The sequence below is a fragment of the Aedes aegypti genome, chromosome 3 (genome assembly GCF_002204515.2).
Source record: "Aedes aegypti strain LVP_AGWG chromosome 3, AaegL5.0 Primary Assembly, whole genome shotgun sequence".
Lineage (NCBI taxonomy): Eukaryota > Metazoa > Arthropoda > Insecta > Diptera > Culicidae > Aedes > Aedes aegypti.
Genome location: NC_035109.1, coordinates 244,303,855 through 244,318,730, shown reverse-complemented (window position 1 = coordinate 244,318,730; position 14,876 = coordinate 244,303,855). Strand labels below are relative to the sequence as shown.

The window sequence follows — 14,876 nt, the reverse complement described above, 5'->3', positions numbered from 1 at the left end:
GGTTTAGGAACATTTCATTATGAGTCACATCCTGAACCAAGCCGATATTATTGTTTATAAGGTACCCCGGGGCAAGTGAGAATCCGGGGTAAGTGGGGCGTTTCGGTATTCTTCTTGAAAGTTGAAGATACAATAACAAGGAATGTATTTAGTACTAAAAATATTGTTATTTTTATTACCATGTGGTTCGTGCAACAGTTGTCAGTTCAGCGCCATTTTCAACTTGCATGACAAATTGTGACACGTTTCACGTCTTGCATTGATTCGCAAAAAATAGATGTGTTTTAAATCGAATTTCCATCAGTAAGCTATAATTATTAGTTTTATTATAAGCTGCTAACGATAAACCAGTATTTTGTTTTCATTTCATATGAAATTTTCGATGGTCTATCTTACCCCAAAATATTTTTGTACCTGGGGTAAGTGGGACCTATCAAAACAAAAACCAGAATCAAAACTTTTCGTACACGTTTCATACATTTTGCTAGAGAGTAGCAATAAAACATTCAAACAAATGATTTTTATCAAAAAAGATCAACCTCAAATTACGTAATTGCATAAAAGGAAGAAGAAAAGTGTTATTATTCTATATTTTTTAATTATTTTTTTATTTTTGAAATACGACTTCAAAATTGAACAAACACACAGCTGAAATTTGAAATGCATCATTAGAACGATTACTTTTCTATGTTATTTGAACTTTATTTGTTATTTCTACCAAATTAAGTAGTGATGGAAAATAATTCCATCCCATTAGGTGGTTTTCTGCCATGCATATAAATAATAACAAAACATATTTATAATTTCGTCAATTATTGATTGTTTATGTGCTACATTTTAATTAACAACTTATAAATGATATATTTTGAACATGCTTAATTCCTCTTTACGCTTTTATTGAGGAATTTTCAGTTAAAATTAAATGTGAGGTGACATACTATTAAATAAAAGGTTTCTTCCTAAAACGTAACGTATTTTATGGTTGATCCCTTATGTACATCAAATATGTACTTAAAATTAAAAATCTATGACTTATCAATCCTATTATTGTAATGGTTGACTTACTGATATGGATTGACGCATGAAACTGGATGTGTCCTACTTGCCCCGCTTAGCAAGGTAACTGCGTCCATTGGCTCATTCTAAAATTTTCTTCCAAGGTTTTCACAATTTCGAAATTATTCGATTAGTTTCATGCACACACCAGCAAATATGTTGCTGTGTTGTTGGATTTGAAAAATATTGACATTTTAAAAATTTTATTGAACAATTTGTTTGAATTATCGTTATTTTCGTTCCCACTTGCCCCGCGGTACCTTACACAACATTTCATATATTCCTGAAAAGTACCAAAGAATTAACGCGATAACGCTAACAAAGTGTTCACTTTTCTTATTTTGTTTTATACGCAAAACATCTAACCTATCTAAAGTCTCCTTTTCCTTTTTACGCTAAGCAATGATTTTTATGTGTAGTCTTGAGGCTCCAAAAATTACTACGCGATTACTTCATAGGTTCGTAGATTTTCATCTTCTACAGATCCATTCAGAGCTTTCATCATGTATACGTACATAGACTTCTCCAGGGATCCCCACAAGAATTCTTATGGAGATTCCTCTAGGAATTCTATCGTGAATTTGCCTTGAAATTTCAATTATTTTTTTTAAGATATGCTAAGAGTCATTCTTTCAAAATTTCCTCCAGAAAATTCTTCAGCAGCTCAACAACGGAATTACAATGAAAACTCTCAGAAATTCTTGGAGAAATCGCAGGTATTACACTGAGATATCTAAAACTATTAAAACACAATTTCTTCCATTAAAATAACAAAGGTTTATTGTACGATTTTTGTAATTTGTGTGAACATTATTTCGAGAAACCATACAAGAATTCCTCGAAAATTTCTCATGTAAATTTTTAGAAATACTTCCAGCCGTTTGATTAACCAATTCTTCAATAATTGTCCCATTGATCATCCCAGGCATTGCTCCACAAATTGATCCAGGGTTTATTCCACAAAATCCTTAAGGAATTTTCCAAGAATTTCGCAATAAATCCAACCTCATAAATAAGGATTGTTTTCAAAGATTTCTGTAATTATTTTTGAAGTTGTTTCTACTTTGATTCTTCAATTTAAAAATTTATTCAGTTTAAGCACAAAATCTTACAGCAATTATTCCTGTAGCTCCTTAAGAGTTCCACTCGATATTTTCCAGGGGTTTCCTTCAGCAAATTTTGGTTGGGTAATGTCTAGGTTTTTTAAAGAATAAAATAAATCCATTGAAATCTGAAAAAAATCCTTATCTTCTTCTTGGACAAATTCATTGAAAACTCCTTTGGAAAATTTTCTTAGGCAATCCTCGGAAAAAAATCATTTTGGTTCCTATACAAAAATTGAAAAACGACTTCGACATTACCTTTTGTTTGGGCTGATCAACCTAGGCTTAAGCGCCATTGCGCGCTATTACTCTCATATTTGATATGTTCAATTTTGTTTAATTTTTAGATGAAGTCGATGTAGTAACTCTACCAAAGCTATCCCGTTTTATGATACCGTAATCCGGGGGCAAATTTAGCACTGGGGTGAATTTGATCAGTCCGGTACCCAATATCATTTCCTTCCAAGGATGCCTAATGTTTCATTACCATCACAAACATACCATGTTTTCTAGTTTATAGGTGTTGTATGATGTTTTTGTACTATTTTATTTTTGATTAGGGTCAGTTTTGCACAGAAATATTCACGGTGTTTGAAGGTACACAGTTGGAAATGTCAGTTCTAAACAGTGCTAATCCTATATGCAAACTATGAGCGTTACAAATGTTGTGTAAGCTTAAGGTGAAGATAAATCGAAGCCAAAGTTCAAATTTTCAAGAGCACGGATCTGGAGAACCAAACATCTGTTTGAGCTGAAAACCTAATCGATTGGTCACCTCCAGCTAGTGACCAATTGATTAGGCTTTCAGCTTAAACGGATGTTTAGTTCTCCGGATCCGTGCTCTTGAAAATTTGAACTTTGGCTTCGATTCATCTTCACCTTAAATGTGAGCTACTGAAATTTTTTTTTTTTAATTTTACAGCAATAAAGCAAAGTTGATGGCTTATAAAACCGTACATTCTCGAATAACGTGCTTATTCCCAGGGAAAATGCCTAAAATTATGCGTATAGTGCAGATTTACAAAGTTTGATTTGGCAATAAAATTGAGTTGTATGAAAAATTAAACCTTTTTAAAAGGGAAGTCATTATAACCACAAATTCAGTAAAGAAGATAATGTGAACTGAAACAAAACTTTTTTTTAATAAGGGGGAGAATAAGGGACAGCGCCCAATATCGGACAATGTTGAAAAATTGAGAAATCATGGTGCAATCAAAATGGTTTATTAGATGAAAAGAAAGCTATTATGGAGAGTAATGTTTGCGTAGAATAACACATCCTTCAAATATGCATGTTTTTTCGAGAAAGCAAAGATGTTTAAAAATCGTTAAAAAGTTGACGTATTAAATTTGACTCTAATAAGTAATTATTTTGAATATGACAAACTAGTTTGAATCACGCAAGCATATTTGAATACAATCATATTTTGACAGATCGAAGGTATTTGGTATTACCTTTAATCTAGATATGGACAAACTACAATGGTCAAGCCTCCTATCAGTTTCAGCTTCGGATAGCTCGATTTGTTATGTGATATCTTTGTAATCTTTAAGGATTCCTCGATCAAAAAGAATATGTTTGGACATTTTTCAAACTAAGTGAAACTAATTTTTTTTTAATGTTGCAAATACATTGAATTGGCTATGAAATATCATTCCTGGAATAAAACCATTTGATGATGTACAAATTTACAGAAATCGAGCCATTTTAAAATTTTGTCCAGTATTGTGAGCCACCTTATATGATTGGCCAAATTGGTATCAGAACACATCATCAAATGTAATTTCGAAAATCATATTGATATTTTAAAATCTATTGTTGTTATTTATCTAAAATGGGTAACAGGATCACATAAAACCAATATTTTTCGACTAATGAATTTAGATGCTTGAGTGTCCGGTGCTGAGGAATCTTCCCCTATATTTATGCTACAATCAGCTAGCAGGGTTGCCCTGGTAAAGGTGTATTACTTATGAACTAAAGTTGTTATTATTTTGTTTGAAAAAAAAAAGATTTAAAATAAATAAAAATAATAACTAAAATTTTCTCCTGGACCAACATGATAAATGAAAATAAACTGAACTCATATTGCCATTATCATGTTATTTCAGAAGCAAATTTTAATTATTTTAACTCTTATTTCAAACAAGATAATGACAAGCTTAGTTATCAAGACCATAATTTGCCATCACTTTGTAATTTACCTCTACCCAGGTACTACTGAATTTGCAGAAGTACCCTTTTTCAAAAATCACCTACCAGATCACTGAAATAATAATAGTCTGTTAAGGTGAAGATGAATCGAAGCCAAAGTTCAAATTTTCAAGTGCACGGATCTGGAGAACCAAACATCCGATTGAGCTGAAAACTTAATCGATTGGTCACTAGCTGGTGGTGACCAATCGATTAGGTTTTCAGCTCAAACGGATGTTTGGTTCTCCAGATCCGTGCTCTTGAAAATTTGAGCTTTGGCTTCGATTTATCTTCACCTTAATAGACGAATAATAAAAATAATCATTTTATGCTACGAAAATAATTCATACAGTGCCAAAAGTGGATACATCATTTCAAATTATGACCTGCGATACCCAAAACTTAAAGCGACTTCCCATTTCACAGTGCACGCAAGCGAACGGGCAAAGTACTTTCCCGCGAGAAAATTCCATCCTGACTTTATTCATCCCTCCTGTCCGCAACCCTACCGCGGAAACCGCAGCTTCCGCCAATCGTCTGACTGACGTTCGACCAGCACCGATCCTCGGAAGCCAAAAACTTTACGAACGTGCTGGTATTAAACTGGCCATCATTCTCCAAATTGTGCACGCCAAAAGTTCTCTTCTCGCATTTTATGAGCTAGTAGAAAAAAGTTATAAATTTCCCGAAGTATGCTTAAAAAGTGTATATAAATGTGAATATGTGTGTAATGCAGTTTTTTTTATTGGAAACCATAAGAATGGGGTGGAAAAACTAGTTTCACTCACTTGTGGACCGTCATTTGTCAATTCCTCCCGAATATGTTGAAGCGCGCTCCACATTACACATGTGTACGAACGAACTCTTCACTTTTTTACTTCAGCTGGTCGGGCTGTTCTGTGGGAGCCAACACTCTCAGGGAGGTTTGCAATGGGCCATAAATTTTCGGTCCCAGCGATAAACGCTCATGTCTGGGATTAATATCGTCCTCTTCGTAGTCGTCGTCGTCGTCGTCGTCGTCATTGTGCATGGAAACAGTTGTTCCTAGGCAGCTCTATTCTGACACTATTTTTTTTTGTTCTTCCTTGCACGCGCCTCACTCTCGTAGACACTATCGCAAACTGAAATGCCACTTCACCGAGATACACTTTCAGTCACATGTCGGATCCAGCTCAAGGAGCTTTACCACGATTTGTACTCGACCTCAGCTGAACAAACTTCTGCCGCTCGGTCAACTCACTTGCTGCCAACTGCGACCCCGCGAATTGTGTGCAACACTTGGCTGCCGAAATGTGCAGCAGATGTCCTGGGCAGGGCTCGGTACACAGTCTACGGTCAACTACGGGCAACAGTGCCAACTCTCTAGAACCTTGTTTCACTTCTATCTAATTCAGTCGAAATTGGTCAACGATGACGGCGAGGCATTGGAGCAACCTGCCCGGCCAAGACCTGGTCGCCGACTAAATTTATAATCAACTTGCACGGATCCCGGTCGTTCAATCTCTACGGTCTTCGTAGGAATCGACTGCGGACTGAAACGTGTCCCGCACTTCCGAAATAACCAAACCCGGCACGCACACACAGGAGCAGGATGGTTTCTGGGCTTCGGATCCGATCCGATTTTGATGCAATGCAATGTGCGCTCGCTCTCGCTCACTTGAAGGCTCTCCGCTGGGACCGTTGCACACGACTGACTGGAACCAAGTCTCGTCCGGAATTGACCGCACGCGTTCCACCCGGTTTGGTAGCTGGTGCGATATTGGTGGTTATCTGAGATAACATCTGGTTTTGCTTTCGCTAACACGGACCGCCGACCGAGAATAGCCGAACGCTTCAACGTGCCGAACCGGGCTCTGTCGGAATCTGGAATGCAGCCAGCCGTCGTTGAATGACAAAATTCTTTGGGGGGTGGATATCACCCACCCTTTTCCCGTATGAGCACGGAGCGGAAACGGACGAACCCGGGTGCATTCCATTCGAGACGAGAGAGAAAAGGCAAGAGCGAACATGAATTGCATGGAAGAGCGAAGAACGAACTTTGCTCTGAAAGCTTTCGGGAGGGGAAATGGGAAAGATGATATGCGCAGAACGTTGTTCTTATTAATTGAGAGTTGCACAGATTGAATTTGAGGGGAAGTGAGTGATATTTGATAACTTTGGGAATATGCATTTAGCGGTTTCTAATGCTTAACCACATTTTTTCATTAATTGAACTGCTTTAAGATCTATTGACATTCATATTTGCGAGAGATAAAAAAAACATTTATCAATAATTTTAAACTTAAACAAGGAATATAATGATAAGCAAGGAGGCTGAAACATCATAAAAAGATTTTCTAGTTGACTCAATCTAAGTGCTTAGATCTACTGATAAAAAAAACTTTTACTAGGCTAGATCCGTTTAGAAAATGTGTAGATTTGCTTTTCAGGATTTAGCCATTACCCGATCAGTGGTGCTGACTGAAATCATAACAGCCTGACGTTTGTAATTATTTTACCAAATTTGGAACTTTTTCATATAGTTTTTTTTACTGACATGGAATGAAATCTTTTGCTCTTTAATACAACACCGTTCTAAAAAAGCCCGCTACTGCAAGAATTACATTGTAATACAGCCATTCCATGAAAAACTGATCTAATGGGTCACCGAATTCCGTGAAAATTTGCTATTTTGTTTCTTATCCGAAATAAGGATATACGTGTTTTTGGATTTTTTGATTAGGGTGACCAGAAAAATCGCGACTCTGCAAGATTTTTATTTTTTAAAAGTTATAATTTTTGAACCACTTGACCAATTTTCAATTTTCTTGGACGAAACTAAGAATTCACTTGTAAGAAGTTTTGTCATTGAGCTTATTCATTTTTTAATTACGGCATGGTCTTGTAAGCTATGATTTATAGCCCTTACGTTTGAACCACAATTCACACTTGCTGCACTTATATTTCGTTATGTAGAATATTCAACTTAACACTTTTGCTTTGTAAATGATATTTCCTTCAACAACTTCAAAACTATATGCTATCTTAAACCATACCCATATCATGTATCGCAACGTACCTATTACAAGATATAGTGCCGTATATATATCCGAACCATTAAATTCATAAATGATTGAATTAAAAATATGAAAAGAAAGTTGCATGAGGTACCAGGTATTGAGGAAAAACCCTTAATTTTGGGTGTCTGATTGCGAGACATCTGATTTTTAAATTTCAAAAAAATATATCTCAAAAACTAAAGAACATACATTGCTAAAATTTGATGATATACGTGAAATTTTCAGGAGTTCATAGGGAAAGTGTACCAGTTATGGCCATAGTGTTTCCCTATGTAGTCATATGTGGCATTTCGATAGGTTTCACATTTTAATATTTTTGAATGTTTTAACATCAAGATACATTCTTTATCTTACTCCTAAAACACACAAAACTTTTCAAAATGCGAATGAACTCAAATTATCACGTTTGGCGAAATAGGAAACCACTATGGCCATAACTGGTACACCTACCCTAGACAAAAATGAGAACAGTAATGACACGGACAAACAGACGTAACAACGTAACGTGAACATTTACGCCCAATGCTAAAAATACTTCATATGGCCAACCAGGAACTAGATGGCGGTAGTGAGTAAACATAAAACTCGATCAAAAGCGATGCGAGCGCCACGAGTGGCCCATCGGCCAACTACCAAACATTATAATTGGGCGCTATTCTGCTGTGCGATGAAAATAGTTAGAGTGTTACATCTGTTTGTCTGTGATAATACCTTCTTTGTTCCCAGAACCGAAAGAAAAAAAAAACTAGCCTTAAAAACTATTTTTTTTTATTTTCATGTAAAACAATTTTTTTCAGAGTTTTATATTGCTTCTAAAAAGTTGAAATCTTATGCTTTCATTCTATAAAAATATATTGGGAATCGGTTGAGCTGTTCAAAAGTTATGGTTTTTTTTAAATAAAAAATCTAATGCGCTGAGACCTACAGTGTGTGCTGATAAAAAACTGACTGATATTTTGTTTTCAAAAACAATATCTCTCAAAAACTAAAAAACATACATCGCTGAAAATTTGACAGTAAACGTAAAATTGTCTGAACTTTCAAGAAAAAATGAGAACAGCTAGAGCCCATCTGGTCCTAAGACCTTGAAAACTCGAAAAAATAACGGTTTTTTTTCATGTATAAAAAACATTTTTTGTGAAACTTTATATTTGTTTAAAGTCAAAATCATAAGTTTTAATTTCGTCCAAGAAAATTGAAAATCGATCAAGCGATTCAAAAGTTATAATTTTTAAAACATAATAATTTTGCAAAGTCGCGGTTTTTCTGGTCACCCTATTTTGGATCCAAAGACACGTGCATCCATATTTCGGATAAGGAACAGAAGTAGCGACCCCCTACCGTTTTGACTCGGAATCCGGACACCTAAGCACAAAGATAACTTGAAAATGCGATTTTACTAACAAATTAATGGATTCACATAAAATAGCAAATAATGACATGAAAATTGTATAAATTAGTCCATGTCTCTTGCTTCGAATTCTGGACACTGATTTAAGTTTGCTTCAAGATCCGAACGAATTTGCTTCGAATTTCCGGACACTTCAGTATTCATGAATTTAACGTTATTTTAAGAACTATTTAAATGGCTCAAATTGTCAATGCTAGAAACTAGCGACACTATTTTTACTCACCCGCTTATTAAGCACTTCATCAGATTACAGGTTGGTAGTCGGACAAATCTGCCACGCAATAGCACAAGATATTATTTAAATCATTCTCACTCCCAATTGTTCTATCCGACGCTGGAGATGATAAAATAGTTTGACCCGAAGATCATAAAACACAAAATCGATTTGATACACCTCTTAAACTTAACCAAATTTGCTCATTTTTGGACAGATAACTTGTTTTGATAAATAAGTTCGGAATTTGATGTGACAAGGGTACCTTAGAAAAAGTGAACAGGTCTACTATATATAACTATTTCATAGATTATAATGGTATGTATGTATAATTATTTTTTATTTTTAGCATGAAAATTTACCTTTGGACAAAAACTGCAGACACTTACCATCGATAACTTCCAAACAGAAAGAGAAAGCGAGACCTTTCACTCATGGACTACACCCGAATAAGCGTGTTTTTGGAAGAAAAACAACAATAATTTCCAAACGGAAAGCGATAGCGAGATCTTCCATTCACCATTTAAGCTCTAAAAGTGGTTCACAGATGAGATTGATGAGATATAAGAATTGAAAAAGCTGGAGCCAGAAAACCCGTTCTCTTTGGATCACCCTAAGAACCGTTCATTTTAAAAATTGGACACCTTGCACATGCTTAATCTACTTAATTATCAATGAAATCGCAAATAGCTTTCTGTCCATCGTTCGACAAATATTGTACGATGTTGTGATAATAAAAGAGCCTCCAAAATAGTTAAATTTCAAACGAATAGGAACGACGTTCAGAACGGCCGATTGAAGGTAAAGAAGGCTAAGATGGTTAAAATCAATGGTTATAAGCAGGGTTGTTAAATGTCAAGAATATCACGTAACTTTGACATTTGAATATTGCTAAAATCATCCCTCCCTGCGGAAAAAGTCATCGCGAAATTTTTTTCCCGGTGACTTGCTCCGAATTACTATCGGCTGGCAATATGTGCTGATGCTATATTACGACTGGGAAGGTGCTACAAGCATTTTGATTTTTCAAAAATTTCGACATTTATCAGCACTGGTTATAAACAATTGTCTGAAAAAAAAAACCGACAATATATTTTTTTTGTTTTCAAGAATGGCTTGTTCTTTAAAAGCATCATTAAGAAGAAGCTACCTAAATAATCAAGTAATTTTTAGTTCAACAATTTTCCAGATAAAAAAAAAGAGAAAAATATTTTAAAGTTTTCAACTGCCGTTCCCATGTTCCAAAATATGAAGCCGAGAAAAATGCGATTAAAGATTTTTGCACATTAATGCTCCGTATTGATAGAGGCTAGGATGAATTTGAAAAATTTCTTCACAAAATATGAGCAAATAGGTGTTTTATTGAGTCATGTGTTGGTTTTAGTGAAAAAAATGTGAATTTTGCTATGAAATTGAAAGTGGGACGGTTATGCCTTGAAATACCGAGTTTTGGGGACATTTCTACGGATAAGAGTCTCACTAACTGGAGCAGACTAAGCACATTGCTCTTGATGGTAGCTTTGACTTGAATATAATACCGAAAATGGAAGATCTGTACCGAAAAGCCTATGTTGAGGGTCCGTACGAAGGCTCATGTGGCATTTGGTAAAGTGAAGCCGTATGAGGGTATTTATATGATTGTGGTTAGAAAAGCGCTTGAATCCAAAATTGTAGGAAAAGTCGTATGTTAGAAGTAAAAAAGTGCGAATATGGATCGAGTGAATTCACTAATTTAACGTTTGAGTAGTACCAAATTCACTCAAGAGAAAATGGTTTGAGGCCAAGGGTAATGTCACGTTCAGAAATCTTAAAATTTGATACTCTTATTTATATGATTCCGGATACACCCATAATTGGTTACATTTCTCAGGGAACTTCGAACTTACTAGAGAGTGATTATGTCAGCAGGTTGTTATGAAAATGCTTCCGCAAGCAACAAAGTGACAGAAGAAATGTGATTCAGGCTTGAACTCGGAAAACCAAGAGGATCTAAAGTGTCCGCTGATCAATATACGTAAGCTACTAAAACTATACCAAATTTGCCGTCGAATGCCCTCAGATACATCCAATTTCAGCATGTTTTGAAGAAGTTTTGAGCTTTTGAATTCATTTAAAATTGACACAGAGAAATACATAGTGGGACAGATATGCGTAGAAATTCAGTAGCGAGACAGTTATGCGTAGAAATTCAACAGTGGGACAAAAAGACTTGCTATGCTTTTTATAGAGTTTTCGAACAAAGTATTTTTTTTTAATTGTTTTCTAATAAAATAGGTTAAAATGGACTATTTGGCTACAAAAACTCAAAAATGACGAAAAGTAACATGGGACAATTATGCGTATAACGGCAGTCAACGAGATGAACGGTCCAAATATATGAGAGGCCCAAATGCAAAGTGATATAAGTGACATTCTCGGTTGTGAGCTGCACACATTGAAAAATTCAACTGTTTTCAAGCTTTCCAAAAGTGTTTTTTTCGTCCAATGGCAAAAATATAACAATTCTTAGAAGATTCGCTCGTTTTTTGGCGTCTATTCAATTTGTATGGAGTCAAAAATTGCTGAAAATTTTCAGAGCCGATTTTCTCCAAAGCTCCTTATGATTATATTTACTACATGTTTCCAATTTGTCTCTGATTGAAAAAAAAAAAAAAATATTTACAGTACTGGCAAGAATAAAGTACACAAAGGCTGATTTTCATACAAAATGGTTTGGATACCTGCATCTCTGCTTCTCGCAAACCATTGACCTGAAATTTGAACTACATGTTCGAAATGATTGCAAATTAGATCTGTGAACAAATCATCAAATTCTATGCAAAAGCGTCTAAGTTCTTAAAATTTGCCAAATTTTGACATAAATGTCCAAATTTTGATACTAAGATATTTTGAAAACAAACAATTCACGATAAAACTAATCTTCTACAAAGTCTTGCGTTTAAACGAATTTGCAAAAGCAGGCGTGCTTCTAATATTTCTATTTCAAAAATATTCCAATTTGGAATTTTTGGCATTTGTTTTCAAAATACTTTTTTTTAAATAACTACCAAACTCTTGAATTAACTTTGATTCATTTCCCAAAAAACAAATTTCAAGCTATTTATGAGATATAATTCAAATTTCAGGAAAATCGATGCGTTAGAAACTTATATACAGTTCCCTAAACTTTAAATGACATTTAGTTATAGGTATTCCACTGATTTACATTTATTTTCAAATATCATTGTGATATTCAGGTATTAAGTTAAGAAAAAAAAGCTTGAATATTGGAAAGTTAACTTAAACGTTTGAATTATATGTTCAAATATCTAAACAGAAAATATTGAATGGCACTTCTATTTTTTATTCTGAAGGTGGTTCCTTATCTTTAATCGGTGGATAATCTTCATGCTTCAGAATAATTTCAAGATTCTTATTGTACCATCAAAACGTATTTATTTTGACAAACAATCAAAATTGTTTACTATCAAAATTATATGGTGAAAATTTAAAAACATCGAAAATGGGGTTTTGTGCAATTTAAAATTTGAGTTCTTGAATTTTGGAGTTAAATTTTTTGAAATGAGTTGCATGCAAAAAATTTATAGGCCATTTTCAAAAGTTATTCTCGAGTCAAAATAATCAATTTATCTATGGAAAACACTTATTGTACCAAACCAAAAACATTAGCATTAAGCAATTCGCACAAACTCGTAGGTGATGCAGTCCTAGACCATTGTATGACGGTCGCCTCTTAACCGTCCGTTACCAAAGTCAAAGATTTGGGACGAACCCTTGACTCTTAGACAAGATTGACGCATCCTCAAACAATCGAGATCTGTCTTGGCCAAGTCCTTGCGAATGCTGGGAAATGGGAAGGAATGGTAATTTGAACACCTACTTAAGAAAGATGCAGAGAACTCTACGACCTTTCATAGGTGTTACTGAATATTGTGGAATGTTAATGGGAAGGGGCCTAGGATACGAGAAAAAAAATTCCAGCGACGCACAAATCGAACTTGATTGCTTGGGCTCTCGGAAGCACACTCTATTATACCATACCAAAAATATATGCTAAATTTAATCCAAATTTAAGAAAATCGAGCACGATTTCAATTTTTTTTCGGCTCATTCTGGGTGGAATTCGTCAGTTGTGACACCTGCATAGGCTCGCAAAAAATAGTTGAGTTAAATCAGATTACCAATAGTAAGCTATAGAGTGTCCATCCCGGGACATCCCGGGACAAAAATCCCGGGATTTAACAAACTTCAAGATTTCCCGTTTCCCGGGATATTAGTCTTGACATCCCGGGAATCCCGGGATTCCCGAAATGTACGTAGAATTTTATGAAAACCTCTAAATTTCAATGAAAAACAATGACATTTTGTCTCACTATCAAACCTTATATGAAAAACAGAAAAGCATCATGAAAAAGTGAAAAAAAGAGTAATTATTTTCATGGAAAGGCAATTTACAAAGTAAGAAACACCTTTTTTATTTATCAAGTTGCAAAATTTTAATTCTTTTTTCTTCAATATTAACCGTTTCCGTAAGCCTAAGCTGAGCAAGCAAATTTGAAAGTACACCTATGCTTCAGTCAATAATTTACAGTAATTTTTAGCATGATACTCTACAATATCTTCATTGATCGCTAATCATTTCCTTTGTTCTAAAGTTTGGATGGCTTTTCAAATGTCTGTAGCAAATTATTTGTTACCGCATTCATAATTTTTTTGTTCAATAACTTCATCAGAATAAAAAAAAATATATGAAATGAGATTTGTTATAATTAACATATTACCTTGGAAAGTTACATTATCTTTTTATTTCATTGAAAAATCATTGTATTATCCAAATTCTACCTCCATTTTAACTAAAATACTAGTTTTATTGAAAATTTAAGAAATCCCGGGATCCCGGGATAAGCCTAGTTTTTTGTCCCGAATCCCGGAACGAGTAAAATGGCCGGGAAATGGATACTCTAGTAAGCTATAATTTTAAGTATTATGCAAGCTGCTTACGAAAAACAGGTATTTTGTTTCTATTTCATATGAGAATTTCTATAGTCCAACTTACCCCAAAATATCTTTATACCCGGGTTAAGGTGAAGATGAATCGAAGCCAAACATCAAATTTCCAAGAGCACAAATCTGGGGAACCGAACATCTGTTTGAGCTAAAAACTTAATCGATTGGTCACCACCAGCTAGTGACCAATCGATTAAGTTTTCAGCTTGAAATGATGTTTGGTTCTCCAGATTCGTGCTCTTGAAAATTTGAAACTTGGCTTCGATTCATCTTCGCCTTAAGTGGGACCTTTCAATACAAACATCAAATTCAAAACTTTTTCTACACTTTTCAAACATTAGAGAGTAGCACTAACACATTCAAACAAATGATTTTTATCCAAAAAAAATCAATCTCAAATTACGTAATTGATAAAAGGGAGAGAAAATTAATAATATATTTTATTTTTGTTTTTTTATTTCTGAAATACAGTTAATTCGATAATTGAACGAAAACAGAGATGTCATTTGAAACGCATCATGAAAACGAATATTTTTTTATTTATAATGATTTAATTCTGTTATTTCTATAAAATTCAGTAGTAACGGAAAACAATTCCAGCCCATTTAGTGGTTTTCTGCCATGCAAAACAAAAATGACAGAACATATTTACAATTTCGTCAATTATTGAAAATTTACGTGCTACTTTTTAATTAATAGGGGGATTAGGGGCATAATGAACACCCGGGGCGAAATGGACAACCCCTCAATCTCTGAGAATATGCATACTTCATCAAAAGCTCATACACTGCATGAAACCTGTATTGCATTTGAAATGTCTGACGGTAAAAAAG

At 34.5% G+C, this 14,876-nt stretch overlaps 1 protein-coding gene across 2 annotated transcripts in view; it reads right to left on the bottom strand.

The window, feature by feature from the left end:
- Window positions 1–6,198, bottom strand: part of LOC5566599 (matrix metalloproteinase-2) — a 573,762-nt gene extending 567,564 nt beyond the window's left edge. For both annotated transcript variants that reach the window (XM_021849073.1, XM_021849072.1), the window contains exon 1: window positions 5,141–6,198. The gene's annotated coding sequence lies outside the window, so the exon portion shown is untranslated. The remainder of the gene's footprint in view (window positions 1–5,140) is intronic.
- Between the last annotated feature and the right edge of the window lie 8,678 nt (window positions 6,199–14,876).